Below are 18,136 nucleotides of genomic sequence, written 5' to 3'. Positions count from 1 at the left end.
TTTCCTCGTATTCCAGGTTCAGTTCCAATTGTTCCAGTAATTCCTGATGTATCTTGCATAGGTCACGGTATTCCAAGCTTTCTCACATCTCCATTCCTACTTTACTCTGCATCTCGCCATTCCGTTCAACAAGCTTCATTGCTTCCTATTCCTCTTGATTCCTACATTCCAGGTTCATCTTCCAGTTGTGTCACGGTATTCCAAACTTCTACTCCTGCTAACGTTCTGCCTTTCCTTTCCCACTCCCGCCCAACCACCTGTTCCTATTCCTATTCCTCCCTCTCTGCAGCGTCATTTCATATTCCCATTCCCACTTTGCTATGTTGTTTTATTCCTTTTGCCTTGATGGTGAGGAGGGTGTGTGTGTGTGTGTGTGTGTGTGTGTGTGTGTGTGTGTGTGTGTGTGTGTTCTTTGTTAAAGTTTGCTTTGTTCTTTGTTGTGGTCTCTCTCTCTCTCTCTCTCTCTCTCTCTCTCTCTGCGCTTATGTTTGTATGTTACTTAACCCATTAACTGCCAAGGTTCCCATATGGGAACACACATTAATGTGATGAATAATGAAACGTGCTTGTTGGGGGATAGCATTCCTTCTCATGTTTGAACAGGTTCACTTTGCACCAGTCATCACGCATCAACCTGTCAGGCTGCCTCTGTGTGTGCTCAGTGGGAAACTGAACTTCATTGATTTCACACCTACCTCGGAGCTCTGTAACAAAAGCGCCAGCTTTTGACGGTGAGGCTGCCAAATAACATAACACCGGTTCAGGTGTTTCTAGTATTACCGTCCATAGGTACGTGTCAACTTGTGGTTTTCAGGTTTTGTAAGTTTTCTAAAATACAGATAATGAAAATTTGAATTCATCTATGTTTTTTTTATATTTGAAATATCAATATAGTATCGTTTTCGCCTTTTTTTTTTTTTTTTTTTACGTCGCGGCCTATTACACCCGGTGGGGCCTGATGGTCGGCCCAAGGCTTCTTCCCGGTGGGGCCTGATGGTCGTCCCAGCCCGTTCTGGCGCAGGCGAGTGTTTATAGTGGCGCCATCTTGCATTGGCTCATGCTGCCCCCCCGGAACTCGTTCTTGATTCGCTTGGACGGCTTCCTCTAGAGACCGGGTTGATGGGTGGTCTTCAGGACAGCATGTGGGTAGTTTTGAGCCACTCGGCGGTGACTGAAAAATCCGAGGTGGTAGCGTGGGGATTCGAACCCGCGTCGTCCATCACGCGGTGTATGTGAACCCAGCACGCTACCAGCTCAGCCACCGCCTGTCGGACTTATCGCTAGCTATTATCGGAATTGTGGATTTATATCGGTATCGGTTATCGCCTATATTTGTGTCTCCAGTTAACGAGTATCGGTTATCACCGATAAGGTTTTCCATTATCAGTTATCGGTTATCGGGAATATGGTTTTCTGTTATCGTGCCCAGCTATCCTCCTCCCTTCTCCTTTGTTGTTTACTTGCAACAATAAACTATCAATCAATCTCTTTATTACTCTCCTCGATCCGGTCTCCCCTTCCTCTTTCTCCTCTCCTCCTCACGGACCACATAACACCCTCCTTTACCTCCTATTTGATATGCTCTAATGTCTTACTTATTCTCGTTCTTATCCCCTTCTCTCTCTCTCTCTCGACAAGTACCGTAGGCTCATCCAGCAGTATAAGTCTAAATCCCCTAATATTTTGATTTCAGGAATTCTACCACGGACATGGGATGAGGGCGACTTCTACAGTGAGGCCTTCAGCCTCAACAACCGCCTGCAGACTCTCTGCGGAGAGCTTGACGTCGAGTTCTTTAACGCCTGGAACGATTTCTACGGCCAGAGTAAACTTTTCCAAAGGGACGGCATACACCTGTCCCCCATCGGGGCAGCCAGATTCGGAAGGCTCCTCAACATCGCCGTACGTAACGACCGAACAACAAAAAACGACTCTCAGCCACGTCCTTCCATCCCGCCCGTGTAAATAGACACCATACACCGCAACAGACTCGTAACATTGAACCCTCCAGTACCACCACCTCTATTACCAAGCTTCAAGATAACCTAAGAGTCCTTAGTTTCAATGCGCGTAGCCTAAGAAACAAGTTTGATGAACTGCGATGTCTTGCTCTGACAGAAAACTTTGACGTAATTGCTATAACCGAAACATTTATCGACACCACTAATATTGATTTAAGTTCCGAATACAACATAGATGGCTACAGATTCTTCAACAATGATCGTGTAAACCGTAGAGGGGGTGGTGTCGCCCTTTTGTCAAAAAGCTACTTGCAACCCACTGACAGAACACCAAGAAACAGTAACGTTGAACATTTGTGCGTGCGAGTAAACACTGCAAAAGTCAATTTAAATATATCTGTCACTTACAGGCCTCTGAGGCAATCACTGATGCCGATCTTGAAATGTACAGCGTCTTAAGGCAGTCACTTAATAACAGCGACTCACTGATACTAGGAGACTTTAACCTCCCCCATATCGACTGGGCGACACTGTCGGGTACAGAAGGTGAGTCCCATAGAATGATCGAATTTCTAGAGGAAAATTATCTAAGCCAAATGGTTTCTGAACCAACTCGACAAAATAACATACTTGACCTTGTCATAGCGACCCAAGATAACCTAGTCAGTAATGTCACGGTAGGAGAACACCTCGGTTCCTGCGATCATAAACTAGTGCGCGTTGACATTAGAGCTCAAACATCGGTGACTGAAAATAAAGTAAAGGTGCCCAATTTCAAAAGAGCCAACTTCGTGGAAATCCGACGAAAACTAATAGATATGCAACTATCAGATGACGGCAATGTAGAGGACGCCTGGCTGCTTTAAAATCACTTACTCACTCAGCAGGACACATTTTTTCCCTTGTGCGAGAAGCGAATTAACACTAATAAAAGTCCACCTTGGTTTAATAGCGAAATTAAACACTCAGTCAAGGAGAGAAAATTGTCTTACAGGTTAAAGAAAGAGCAAAGCACGCCCGAAAACATTAGACTTTACAATGATGCCAGGCGACGAATAAACAGGTTAGTGCGTCAGGCAAAGCGTAGATATGAAGAAAATATTGCAGCCAACTGTAAAAATAATCCGAAATCCTTCTTCAGTTACATAAACAACAGAAAGGCGATCAGAAGTGGAATTGGACCTTTAACAAACAGCGACGGTGCACTAGTGACTGATAGCCAACACGTTGCAAACCTATTAAACAATTACTTTTCCTCGGTGTTTAATAATAACAGTCCTCCCGCCACCACCACCAACACCAGTACTAATGTAAATCCCGAGCATGCATTGTCTAGCTTTGAAATAAAACCCGATGAAGTCCTTAAAGCCCTCAAATCACTCAAAACAAATAAAAGTCCTGGACCTGACAAAGTATATCCAGCTCTGCTGAAAGAAACAAAGAGCGAAATACTCTCCTCCCTCACAACCGTATTCAATATGTCCTTGCGACAAGGCATCGTCCCTTCAGATTGGAAAAAGGCTAACGTGACACCGATTTTTAAGAAAGGAGACAAAAAAGTACCAGGTAATTACAGGCCCATTAGTCTAACTTCGGTTGTAGGTAAGCTACTTGAGGGCATAATTAGAGACAAAATTGTGAGTTACCTTGAAAGCCACTCATTGATTGGGGACTCACAACATGGCCTCCGAAACAAAAGATCCTGCCTATCAAACCTATTAACCTTTTATAACGACCTCTTCACTGTTTATGACGTAACCAAATCACTGGACGTAGTCTATCTTGATTTCCAGAAAGCGTTTGATAAAGTCCCGCATCATAAATTACTTTACAAATTAAAGCAAATAGGTATTGACGGTCAAGTAAACCAATGGATCGCGAATTGGTTGAGCAACAGACAACAAAGAGTAGTGATTGACGGATTTAACTCAGAGTGGGCGCCTGTCACTAGTGGCGTCCCTCAGGGCTCGGTTCTTGGCCCAGTGCTCTTCATTATTTACATCAACGACGTGGATGTTGGACTCAATAACCGCATTAGTAAATTTGCAGACGACACAAAGATTGGTAACTCGGTTCTGACTGACGAAGACAGGCAAAGCCTCCAAGAGGATTTGCACAAAATTTCAGCTTGGTCGGATAGATGGAGATGCCCTTTAACGTAGACAAGTGCTAGGTCCTTCAAGTTGGAACGAGGAATAAGAAGTTCGAATACGAAATGCGCGGCGGTAAACTCAAAAGCGTTCAATGCGTCAAGGACTTGGGGGTCAAAATCGCGTCAAACCTCAAATTCTCACAGCAATGCATCGATGCAGCAAATAAAGCGAACAGAATGTTGGGCTTCATTAAAAGAAACTTTGTATTCAAGAATAAAGATGTAATACTCCCGCTCTACAACAGTCTAGTCAGACCCCACTTGGAATATGCGGTACAGTTTTGGTCTCCCCACCATGCAAAAGATATTGCTAAATTAGAAGGTGTTCAGCGTCGGGCAACGAAAATGATCCCTTCCTTGCGCAACAAATCCTACGAAGAAAGGCTTTCTACCCTTAACATGTTCTCTCTTGAGAAACGTCGCCTCCGAGGAAAACTGATCGAATGTTTTAAAATACTTAATGGTTTCACGAATGTAGACAGATCAACATTGTTTATGATCGATGACACATTGCGCACGAGAAACAATGGCGTAAAACTCAGATGTAGACAAGTAAATTCAGACTGCACCAAATTTTTCTTCACCAACGTTGTAGTGCGAGAATGGAATAAGCTTCCACCATCAGTGGTCCAGTGTAACACGATTGACTCCTTCAATAATAAGCTCGACCGTCACTTCCTTCAACGTAATATCAACTAGAGTAGAAATGCAACGTTTTGGAGTCTTCTGATTAATGTAAAATCACTTAGGTTTAAGGACAGACCACCAAGTCTGGACCATGGGGTCTGTGTGGTCTGATTTTCTATGTAAATCTATGTAAATATTCTAAACATCGTTCGGGAGGCGCCGCTGCAAAGACAAAGGCAGGAACAACATCATCATCACCATCAGGACTATGCCGCCCTACATGTAAACAAACAGAGTGGTGTGTGGCTGGCCGCGTGGTCTGTCTGTGACACCCTCAGTCCCACCCTGGCCAGGCGCGGCGCCCCACACAGCAGAACACTTCCGGCCACGACTCCACTCAGGGCCCCACACCAGCCCCAGCCAGGCTCCACACCAGCCCCAGCCAGGCTCCACACCCTCAGCCCCACCCTGGCCAGGCGCGGCGCCCCACACAGCAGAACACTTCCGGCCACGACTCCACTCAGGGCCCCACACCAGCCCCAGCCAGGCTCCACACCCTCAGGTCAGCCTGTGACACCCTCAGCCACACTCTGCCTGCCAGGCCCTCAAGTGTACACAGACCTTCATGGAGAAGGAGAGAGAGAGAGAGAGAGAGAGAGAGAGAGAGAGAGAGAGAGAGGGGGTGGGTGCACTTCTAGAGTTTTACCTGTAGATGGAATGGAGGAGAGGGAAAGAGAGAGAGTGGAGTGCACTTCGAGAGTTTTACTTTTAGATGGAATGGAGGAAAGGGAGAGAACAAGGTCATGTATAAAGGGACATGTCTCAAGAGAGTGCAGGGAGATCTGATAAAAGTATTCAAATAGGTCAAGGGTTACAACAAAGGCGATATAAGTAAAGTACTGAGAATTAGCCAGCAGGATAGAACATGCAGTAATGGATTTAAATTATAAAAAGTATAGATGTAGGAGGGAAATAGGCAAGCATTGGTTTAGTAATAGAGTGGTGGGGGAGTGGAATAGACTCAGCAATCACATAGTGAGTGCAGGGAAGATAGCCTGTTTTAAGAGTAGACTGGATAGCTACATGGATGAGGACGACAGGTGGTAGTGTAGTGCGGCGACTAAGCCGGTCGAATGAGAGTCAAAGCAAAATTCAAAAAGGCTATCAAAGGATTCGTTGGAGAAGACGACTGATGAGGGAGGTGTGGGTACAGTAAGGTAGCAGTGTACACCCGTACCAAAGGTAAACAAGGATCAAGCCTCTATGACACAGTGTTGATTTCAGTAAATTGGAAGCCACACCACCCGCTTTGGAAGCCACGGAACGAATATGGTCATGAAATTTCAGTTTAGCATCAAACATTACCCCTAAATCTCTGCTCAGAGTGGTAAATGGGATAGGAATATCACCAATGAAGTACTGGTCGAAAAGGCCAGCAGGAGGGAGATCTCTGCCAAATCTCAAAGCCACACATTTGTCTGGGTGGAGGTTAAGACCCCATGATTTTGCCATTCCATTCAGTACATCAATATCTTGCTGGAAAGTAGCTATACAGTTGATTGTGGAGGAAATATTATTACTCTGAACCTTCATATAAATTTTCAAGTCATCAGCAAAGATCTTATATTGGCAGCTAAGTGATGACGTCAGGTGGTTAATGTAAATAAGAAAAAGAACGAGACCCAGGACTGAACCTTGCAGAACACCACTTAACACACTTTTGCAGGTACTAACCGTCAACAACAACTGACATTTTCCTGCCGGTAAGAAAGTTATGAATCCAAGACAATATGTTACTAGAAATACCCAAGTGATGTAGCTTTGTGATCAAAATGGAATGGCAAACTGTGTCGAAAGCTTTTGAGAAATCAAGTAAGATTAGGTCAACTGTACCTCCTGCATCAACACTTTTGACTAATTTCATCATAAGTCAAGAGTAACTGATCCTTGACACTCCTTCCTGCTCTGAAGCCAAACTGGGCATCAGACAAAATTAAATTATTATCCAAGTAAAGATTAAGTTGTTCCACAATAATTCTTTCAAGCATCTTGCAGCATATAGATGTTAGACTCACAGGACGGTAATTCAAAGGGTCCGAGTGCAAACCTTTCCTAAATATAGGGACTATGTTAGAACTTTTCCATGCTGAGGGCACTTGTCCAGTATTTAATAATTTTGGTAAATGAAGGTGTAAAGGGTAAGCCAGATGATATTGACAAGATTTCAGAACCAGAGGATGAATGCCATCAGGACCCATACTAGTGTTATTATCCAAATTGTCAATAGCCAACTTAACTCTTTCCAGAGATGGCAGAATAAAAGAAAACTGAGTATTAGACATCTGGTGAGCTGCAGGAAGGGTTGGGGCGAGGCTGTGTATATATGGCTAAAAGTGTTTGCAAGACACTCCGCCATGCCACTGGGATCACTAACTGTTGACCCGGTACGTATATGTCATTTCAGAGGTAAAAAAGAAATTGAGTTCTTGGTATTAATTCGGCCTCATCAGCACCACTATCTTAGCTCGCAATCTCCTACTCATGTTTTTACTCCCATTTTCTGTTGCCAAGTCAGGTCATCATATCCTTTCAGAGCCAAAGAAGAGGTATGGTGTTGGTTATATCTCTGCACCCCGGCATCACTACCCAGACTATTGTTACTTACTATGGGTAATCCTAGACTATTGTTACTTACTATGGGTAATCCTAGACTATTGTTACTTACTATGGGTAATCCTAGACTATTGTTACTTACTATGGGTAATCCTAGACTATTGTTACTTACTATGGGTAATCCTAGACTATTGTTACTTACTATGGGTAATCCTAGACTATTGTTGCCACATTTGCCACAAAACTCCTCTCTGGGGGTTCTGGTAAACCTGCCTCTTACAACAATGGGTAATCTGTGGTTATTAGTTCTAAATTTACAAAGACTTATTCTGTACAGCTTTGGTAACCTTATTAAGTAGCTTTGAAAAGAGAAACTGTCCTTATAAGTCACATAAGTACTGCATGATGATTTACTGTTGAATGCCACTCTGAGATCCAGTGATCCTTAACATTCCTCTGGAAAGCAAGTTTCAAGCAGTGTGTTGTGAACCTCTTGTTCCAGACACATCCCCGACATACTCTGCGGAGTTGTTCAACAGTGATTTTATACTTCATCCTTGGTGATTTGTAACTATTTTCATTATGCATTTTAAAAAGACTGATACATTACATAACAGTTTCTCTTGTTTACCGGAAATTATCCTTGAGTCTACCAAAGCCGTGTCAAACTATCTCTTTGCTCTTAAAACTGCCCATGGAAATACTACTAACACAACCTCTACCAAAGCCTTGTCAAACTATCACTTTGCTCTTCAAACTGCCCATGGAAATACTACTAACACAACCTCTACCAAAGCCTTGTCAAACTATCACTTTGCTCTTCAAACTGCCCATGGAAATACTACTAACACAACCTCTACCAAAGCCTTGTCAAACTATCACTTTGCTCTTCAAACTGCCCATGGAAATACTACTAACACAACCTCTACCAAAGCCTTGTCAAACTATCACTTTGCTCTTCAAACTGCCCATGGAAATACTACTAACACAACCACTACCAAAGCCGTGTCAAACTATCACTTTGCTCTTCAAACTGCCCATGGAAATACTGCTAACAAAACCTCTACCAAAGCCGTGTCATGCTATCACTTGGCTCATAACACTGCCCATGGAAATACTACTAACACAACCTCTACCAAAGCCTTGTCATGCTATCACTTGGCTCATAACACTGCCCATGGAAATATTACTACTAATACAACCTCTACCAAAGCCCTGTCAAATTATAATTAGCCTCGTACCACTACCCATGGAAGTACCCAGAGAGTCTTATCCATTGTTGGTGTGTGAGGCCTGAACTCTCTGAGGATATTGACCCAGGCCTTGAGATCAGTCCCAGCAATGTCAGTCAGCCAGGCACTGTTCCTACACGCTTCCCATGAACCTCTGCTGTGGGTCAGTGGCCACACCCAACACACTCATTATCCCTGTCAGTAATAGCAAACAGACCCCAAAAAGTGATGGAAATGAACTCTATGGAATGTAAGGGAGGCAGAAAACAGTTTAAAAGCTGACATTGTTTTTTGAGCTGGTAATAGTTGGCATTTCTTCGTGAGGGAGAGCTGGCAATACTGTTTTCATGCCCAAGGAAAGGCTTAGGTAGTCTTACGCTTGACAAATTAAACGGATCAATGAACACTTACTCTGACCTCTGCCGTGTGCATAACTAAACTCAATCCTCCCTGTCATCCCTGCCCTGTTGTGCCGTGTCCTCTGCTGCCCCGCGTCGCCCCGCCTGTGCCCCATCAGGACGTCATTGTCTCCAGTCGTGTGGTCCAGTGAGTCACCGCTCTACCGCACGACAGTGACCCCAAGGAAGTCCCGGTTAGTCAGTCCGTCTGTCAGTGAGGGACATAACCCCTGCCTGAGCTAACCCATCGCTGAGTCAGGCATTCATTATTTGTGTTATTTCAAGCCATAAGAGTAGGCTAGCATATGATGAGGAGGAGGCATCCATTAGTCTACTCATGCATTTGAGATATAACGTAACACAAGATAATAAGGAGTCTGCAAGAGGCTGATAGGCCAATACAAGGCAGCTCCTCACTATCCATGAACTCATCTAACCTCTTCTTGAATGTATCTTGTGTTGGCACCCACCACATGACTGCCAGGTGTGTTGCACTCATCCACCACTCTGTCAGTAAATCATTTCTTTCCTGTGTCCTGAATTTATCTTACTTGAACCCATTGCTACGTGTCCTACCCGGCCCTCACACCACCAAAGTCTTATTAACACCCCTTATTAATTAAAGCCCTTCATACATTTGTAAACCTCCGTCAAGTCTCCTCACACCCTTCGCTTTTCTAGAGAATGCAGGTTTAAATGTTTAGGTCTGTCCTCATATGGCAAGTTTCTCACCCCTAAAGATGTATTGTAGAGGATTGTAACCCTTTCCCATATACAAACACAGGTAAACATACACACATTGACCCTTCCTGACCTGTCGTAACCCTCCACAGGTCCACAGCAGGGATGTGGCCACCCCTGGCCACAGCCCCAAGTGTTCCCTGGTGGGCCATACTCACTGAGCTCCTCCTCCTCCTCCTCCTCACCCGGCTGCCGTGGAAGGTGAGGGAGAGAGAGAGGGACTTTGATCACTGTCTTCAACACCAATAATCATAATCTACTTACCAATGAGCTACATGAAATAAACCAGGAGGAACTACTAAATCTAGAAAACTCAAATGATAATTTTAATCTTTTCTATGAAAGAGTTTATGAATGTTACAATAAAAGTTTCCCCATTAAAACAAAATATGTAACTACAAAAAGACTTCATAATGCTTGGCTTACAGGCAGAATACTTAAATCTATCAAACATAAATGTAACTTGTTTAAAATGTATAAACTTGGAACAGTTTCTTATGAGACCTTTAAACAATATAGAAATTACCTTACTCAGAATATTAGGGTTGCCAAAATGAACTATTATTTCCAAATATTTACAAATTTTTGCAGAAATACCAAAAAGATTTGTCAAACAGTCAATGAATTAAAAGGTAATACATACAAAGCAAACAATATCAAGTCATTGCAGTATAATAATTCAGTATTAAGTGATCCGTCAGATATATCGTAAGCCTTCAATAGATACTGAAAGACTATCTTAAAGGTAACTTTCCAAATTCTATGATGTGCCCTATTGTTACCACCTTTGATTTGGCTACAGTAATTAAGTCATTAAACAATAAAAAATCAGGCATTAATGATATATCACCCTCTTATATTAAAAGAAACTCTCATTTCATTTCAATCCCTTTGGCTATACTTTTTAATCAATCTGTTACAACTGGAACTTTTCCATCTCTGTTGAAGACTGCAAAAATTACACCTATCCACAAGTCTGGTCCCGATGATGACCCTAAAAATTATAGACCAATATCTCAACTTACAATTTTCTCTAAAATATTTGAAACTTTAATGAAGGTTTATTTACTTGACTATCTTGAAACTAAGAATATATTAAACCCTTCTCAGTATGGTTTTAGGTGGAACTGCAGCACTTTTACAGCCTTAAATGTATTTTCTAATGATGTACTTTCTGCAATTGACAAAAAACTCCGTGTCTTATCCATATTTATAGATTTTGCTAAAGCCTTTGATACAGTACACCATAACATTCTTATTAACAAAATGTACCACTATGGGATCAGAGGCCCAATACTCTCTTGGTTCAAGGATTACCTAACAGATAGACATCAATGTACTGTATTTAGCGGCGAAAAATCATCTACTACCACTGTAAAACTTGGTGTACCTCAAGGAAGCGTTCTAGGCCCAATTTTGTTTCTAATATACATCAATGATATATCAAATCTTTTCTTTAAAGCTAAAAGTATATTGTTTGCCGATGACACGACACTCTACTTAACAGGTCCGAACCAAGATCAACTTGTACTAAATGCAAATCATGAACTCGAAAAACTATACCAATGGTGTCTATGTAACAGACTTACAATTAATACAAAGAAAACTTGCTTTATGCTATTCACTACTAAAAAAGCGTCTAACTTGATTAATTTAAAAATCAATAATGAAATAATTTCTAAAATGGATAGAGTGAGATTTCTTGGTGTAGATTATGATGATTCATTATCATTTAAATATCACATACATAACCTTACACTGAAAATATCAAGACACATTGCTTTACTTTATCAAATAAAGGATCTCATGCCTCAAAATGTATTAAAGTCAATATACTGTGCACACATTTATTCACTAATTACCTACTGCAACCCCATTTGGTGTACAACATACACCACCTATTTAACCCCCCTAAGATTGCAGCTCCAAAAATTGTAAGAATTATTACTAACAACAACTATTAAGCACACACTAGTCCACTCTTCAAGGAAACCAAAATTTTAAAACTGGATGATATAACTAAACTGGAAATAGCTACACTCATGTACAAAAATAAGAATGAAATGCGTGACCTCCTCCCATCTCATGATTATAGTACCCGTCACCGCTACAATCTGATCTTTCCTATTCATCGTCTTTCAAAACTCCAACATTCAACTACTTATTTGGGTCCTGTAATTTGGAATTCTATCCCCACACAAATTCAAGAAGCTCCTTCCCTCAACACATTCAAAAGCCGATCAAAAACTAATATTATAATGACCTATTAACTAATTCACTTTTTCCTTATAAATGTGCATATGTGTATGTACTTTAAAATATTATGTTAATGAATTAATGCAACATATGTGCAATTTACTTATGTATATGAATGGGTGTATGCGTGTATGTGTGCGCATGTGTATGTGTGCGCATATGTATATGTGTAAGCTTGTGTGTATGCATGTGTGTGTGTGTGTGTATGAGTATATATAGGTCTGTGTGTGTGTATGCATATATGTATGTATGCGTTTATTCTATTGTGTTATCTCGCATGCTCAATATATGATTCTATTACTTTAACATTATGTAAAGTTATCATAATCATTTCATCTTAACTACAATTATTATTAATGTTGTCACAGCCACTAATTTTCAAATAAATTATATATGTCTTGCCTAAAAAGCTATGCTTTAGACAGGCTAGCTTTAGTTGTACAGCTTAAAGCTCTGTCCATATATATATGCATATAACATATATAATTTTGTATAACTAATAGCTATAAATAAATGTTTCAAATCTCTCTCTCTCTCTCTCTCTCTCTCTCTCCCCCCCCCCCACTCACTCATGTACTTACTCCACTCACGCACTCACTCTGAGGACATGAATGAACCCACAAACCTCTGGTCCAGGAGTCACCACAGCTGTCAGCAGAACAACTTGGAGCGTCCGCCCTTCCTGCCACCAGTGGTCGGAGACTCTCTGCACCACACGGTCTGCATGTCAGCAAGGCACTACATCGGGCTCCACTACAACCTCTTCAACCTCTACAACCTCTACGGACTGTCAGAGACGAGTGCCACCAATGCATAAGTCTATGATGCTCAGAGTTTTAGGTGCAGGGAGGGATATGCTGACAGTAAGTTTGTGGTATGCATTCAATATGGGCACAGTACATTAGTGATGTGCTTGCAGTAAGTTTGTGGTGTGCATTTATTATCGTTACAGTGTATTAATGATATACCCAAGTCATTGGCAAGAGGAAATACAGATGAAGGAAGGCTGTTTTTCTTTCAGAGTTTACCAGCCAAAGGGATGAAAGAATGAAGATGCTGGCTGGCTGACTCCTGCATAAGGGATTAGGGCAGCATAGGGATGAGCCAGTGTTTAAAATGATGGACGGTAGGGGTTGAGGCATGCAGCTACCAAGTTCAGGAGTGCCCGCCAGTCCTCTTTCTTATAACATATCAATACTTTCATTTAGTATCTATCAATATGGCCATTACTTGTTGCCAGACCCCTGCAGGGTGTGGGAGCCAGGCGGCCATTCATCACTTCCCGCTCGTCCTTCCCCGGCCAGGGCCACTACGGGGGCCACTGGACGGGCCACGTGTGCTCCCACTGCTTCAACATGTGGCACTCCACCGCAGGTCAGTGCTGCTGGAATTTATTTATTAATTTATCAATTTATCTATTTATTTTGTTTTATTTATTTATTTATTTATTTATTTATTTATTTATTTTTTTTTTTACATCCTGGCCCACAGTTGGTAGGCCTTCTTTAGGGGCCTGGTGGTCGGCCCGAGCCCGTCATGGAGCAGGGCAGGTGAGTATTTACAGTGATGCCATCTGTTCTGAGCGGGCAATGGGCCACATTATTTAGAGATTCCAGTGCCCAAACACACACGTGACATGACTTTTGTAGGAGTTGTGGGCCTTTCCGTGGGTAATTTTGTGACCCTGGTGGCAGTTTGACAAGGCTTCTGTGCCATGAACTCTAATTACCACTCCTGAGAATGCATTTTACCTCTCTCTTTGCCTTAAGAAATAGCTGGTGTGTGAGGGTCAGTAGTGTGTAAGAATCCCAGGCAAAGCATTCCCCTATCAAGTTTATTCTTTGGTGACATGCAGCTGTGCCCTCTCCTCTACAGCAAACACCCTTGCTCTGTCCTTATCTCAAGTTGTTACCTGAAAACTTCTCATCCCATCTCTCAAAAACTTAATGTCTTCTTCTGGCACCTTGGCCCAGCCTGCCACATGGCTATTGTCCACTCAGGAAGGGACGGTCCACCACACAGCCTGATATCATGAGGACACTGTGAAGAGAACACTTGATATAACATGAGTGCACTGATGTATGGCAGAATTGTTGCAATTTTTAAAGGCTGAATTTAGATTAACTTTTACATGGATGATATATTTTTGGAGTTCATATTATCAATTTTTCACCTCCTCTTCTTCCTCCATGTGCATACTGTTTTTCACTCCAGTGTAATTGTGTGTTTGTGTGTGTGTGTGTGTGTGTGTGTGTGTGTGTGTGTGTGTGTGTGTGTGTGTGTGTGTGTGTGAGAGAGAGAGAAAGAGAAGGAGAGATTCTATGTCATCAACACCCAAAATGAGGCGCTGTAAGTCAGCCTATGGTCCTAAGCATATCAGGCTCCCACTGTTACTATTCCCCAAGGCCACAGAGAAGGCTAACTGTGTTTTCCTGGGTGGTGTTTTCCTGTTCAGGGTGCAAAAGCCGTGTGAAACTATCAGCAGCACCACCCTGCATCTCTGTTTGTCTGTATCTCTGTGTCCCTGTCTTCCTAAATGTATCAGGCTCCCACTGCACCTATTTCCCAAGCCCACAGGAAGAGTAACTGGGTTGTCTTGGGTGTTGTCTCCTTCAAGGCACAGAAGCCATGCAAAACTACCGCCAGGCTCAGGAAACCGCCCATGGAAACCCCAACAACCTCTGCGAGAGCCTTTTGAAATAGATGGAGCAAGTCTGTGAGGAGTTTGACAATATGGACCTTAACTTCATCATCTGCCAGCTTGACGCAGCCTTTCACGCAACTTTTCCCTATCCTTTACAATACTCAGCTGCTGCACTCTTCCACATGAAGCATTTACAATCTGCCCTAAATCATCTTCCTAAGTCCCTGTCACCACACTCAAATTCTTCCCTTCCTGTGCTGTCTTCTGTGCCTTCATTTCATAGTCACTGCCGTTCTAAGCTTGCTAACAGCTGCTTCCTTCCTGCCTTCTGCAGTGCCCGAGGCTTTCTGCTCAAGCTCATTCCTCTGCTATTTAACTTCCTAATGCCTGAGTTAACCAAAATCATCACTTTTTTCCATCCCTTTCCCTGGTAAACTCTGAAATACTTGTCCTTCCTTATTTCTGCATTTTGTCCTGACTGCCATTTGCTTCACTCAGTCCTCTCTAAGTCACTGCCATCACACTCATTCTTCTTTAATTCCTATCTTCTATGCCTTAATTTCATAGTCACTGCTGTTCTGAACTTGCTAATAGCTGCCTCCCTCCAGCCTCCTGCAGTGCCCGAGGCTCTCTGCTCAAGCTCATGCCTCTGCTGGCATGGCAAACTTTTAACTGCTCCTGCTACAGTCAGTATGTTTAGTTTCTCTGTCAGTGTAAGTATCCTAAAACAAATTAATGGGAAGAGAACTTTGTGGAGGCAAGGAATATAAGTTAAGAAGCTGCCAATGGGTTTTTTGTGTGCATTAACTGACACCTTTTAGTAAGGAAGAACTTTGATTTTGCCAGTACACACACACACACACACACACACACACACACACACACACACACACACACACACACACACACACACCTTCCTCCTCCCTACCAATTTAACAGAGGCAGAAAATAACATAGAAGCTGCCAATGATATTTTTTTTGTTATTATTAATCAACATCTTTTAGTAAGGAAGAGCTTCACTTTCTCCAGTGCTCCTGTCACCTTTTTCCTCCCCTCAGAACACTTCAGAAATATGTCAGGGGCAAGAAATAGTTAGGAACCTGCCAGCATCAGAAATATGTCAGGGCAAGAAATAGTTAGGAACCTGCCAGCATCAGAAATATGTCAGGGGCAAGAAATAGTTAGGAACCTGCCAGCATCAGAAATATGTCAGGGCAAGAAATAGTTAGGAACCTGCCAGCATCAGAAATATGTCAGGGGCAAGAAATAGTTAGGACCATGCCAGAATCAGAAATTTGTAAGGGCAAGAAATAGTTAGGAACCTGCCAGCATCAGAAATATGTCAGGGGCAAGAAATAGTTAGGAACCTGCCAGCATCAGAAATATGTCAGGGCAAGAAATAGTTAGGAACCTGCCAGCATCAGAAATATGTCAGGGGCAAGAAATAGTTAGGAACCTGCCAGCATCAGAAATATGTCACGGGCAAGAAATAGTTAGGAACCTGCCAGCATCAGAAATATGTCAGGGCAAGAAATAGTTAGGAACCTGCCAGCATCAGAAATATGTCACGGGCAAGAAATAGTTAGGAACCTGCCAGCATCAGAAATATGTCACGGGCAAGAAATAGTAGGAACCTGCCAGCATCAGAAATATGTCACGGGCAAGAAATAGTTAGGAACCTGCCAGCATTTTTTAGTTGGTATAAATGACATCTATTGGTGAGGAAGAGCTGTGATTTTGCCACTCCTTCCCTTCTTTCCTCCTTCTCTCCTGTTCCTTCTTTCCTCCTTTCCCTCTGCCCCTACTCCCCTCCCTCCTCCCAGACCCTCCAGGAATCATTCAACAAAGGCCAGAAATAGTTAGGAAGCTGGCCGCAGTGTTTTTAGTTGCTGTAAATGACATCTTATGGTGAGGCAGAGCTGTGCCTTTGCTGTTACTCATACTCCTTTTTCCTCCTCTCAGACCCTCCAGGAATTTAATGAAGGCAAAAAATAGCAAAGAGGCTGCCAGTATTTAGTTCATATTAAGTGACATCTTTAGTGAGGAAGAACTTTGATTGATTTCCTTTTTCCTCCCCTCAGATTCCTCCAGTAGGCTGAGAAGAAGCTCCAGAGCCTGGCCCCGGAGATGGAGGGGCAGCGGCGGGCCAGGAAGCCCTCCGGCTCTGAGACGTGTGGCGCCACAACCAACAACTCTGCGTGCAGGGCGGGCTTAGAGAAAGGCTTTACACAGACCCTGGATAATGCTCCTGGTCTTGTTCCTCTTCTTGTTCTTCTTCCTCTTCCTCTTTACCTTAGTCATGCTGTGTTATGAATCATGTTAATTAATATATCCTCTTCTTCTTTACCTTAGTCATGCTGCGTTATGAATCATGTTAATTAATATATCCTCTTCTTCTTTACCTTAGTCATGCTGCGTTATGAATCATGTTAATTAATATATCCTCTTCTTTACCTTAGTCATGCTGCGTTATGAATCATGTTAATTAATATATCCTCTTCTTTACCTTAGTCATGCTGCGTTATGAATCATGTTAATTAATATATCTTCTTCCTCTTTACCTTAGTCATGCTGCGTTATGAATCATGTTAATTAATATATCCTCTATATATCCTCTTCTTCTTTACCTTAGTCATGCTGTGTTATGAATCATGTTAATTAATATATCCTCTTCTTCTTTACCTTAGTCATGCTGCGTTATGAATCATGTTAATTAATATATCCTCTTCTTCTTTACCTTAGTCATGCTGCGTTATGAATCATGTTAATTAATATATCCTCTTCCTCTTTACCTTAGTCATGCTGTGTTATGAATCATGTTAATTAATATATCCTCTTCTTTACCTTAGTCATGCTGCGTTATGAATCATGTTAATTAATATATCCTCTTCTTTACCTTAGTCATGCTGCGTTATGAATCATGTTAATTAATATATCCTCTTCTTTTCCTTAGTCATGCTGTGTTATGAATCATGTTAATATCAGACATGGGGTAATCGTAATCTGTAATCGTAATCAATTACAATCGATTACAGTTTTTCAAGTAATTGTAATTGATTACCCTCTTATTTTTTTAAGTAATCGTAATCATAATCGAATACATTATAAAAGTACAACTGTAATCGTGATTACTTTTGTGATTACATCATCAAAGTTTAGTTAATAGTTTCTCATACAGCAAGTGTGTGCTCTAAATATCTGTTGTAATTCAACCATTTAAATATTCAGCATGGTACATGTGTGAAATTTGCAAGTTCACCTTTCACTCCTTCCTGTGATCATGATTGTAGTCACGATTAATACATCATGTAATCGTAATAGTACTTTATTACACCTAATTTTATTGTAATTGTAATCGTAATCGTTAAAATATGAAGTAATCATAATCGTAATCGATTACATAACATAAGTAATCGCCCCATGTCTGGTTAATATACAGTAAAATCTTGCTAACTTCTCTTCTCTCCTCCTTACCCTCCTCCCTTCCCCTCTCCCCTCCCTCCCCCAACAC

The 18,136-nt window shown here is 41.9% G+C and overlaps 1 long non-coding RNA gene across 1 annotated transcript; it reads right to left on the bottom strand.

The window, feature by feature from the left end:
• Positions 1-16,910: 16,910 nt before the first annotated feature.
• Positions 16,911-17,610, bottom strand: LOC127006494 (uncharacterized). Its single transcript, XR_007759602.1, has 3 exons — positions 17,470-17,610; positions 17,253-17,417; positions 16,911-17,027 (listed from the first exon to the last, which is right to left on the bottom strand). It is a non-coding gene; the product is annotated as an uncharacterized LOC127006494 (long non-coding RNA).
• Between the last annotated feature and the right edge of the window lie 526 nt (positions 17,611-18,136).

The sequence above is a fragment of the Eriocheir sinensis genome, chromosome 33 (genome assembly GCF_024679095.1).
Source record: "Eriocheir sinensis breed Jianghai 21 chromosome 33, ASM2467909v1, whole genome shotgun sequence".
Classification (NCBI taxonomy): domain Eukaryota; kingdom Metazoa; phylum Arthropoda; class Malacostraca; order Decapoda; family Varunidae; genus Eriocheir; species Eriocheir sinensis.
The sequence above is the reverse complement of the archived record's forward strand: the minus strand, read 5'-3'. Positions and strand labels throughout refer to the sequence as shown.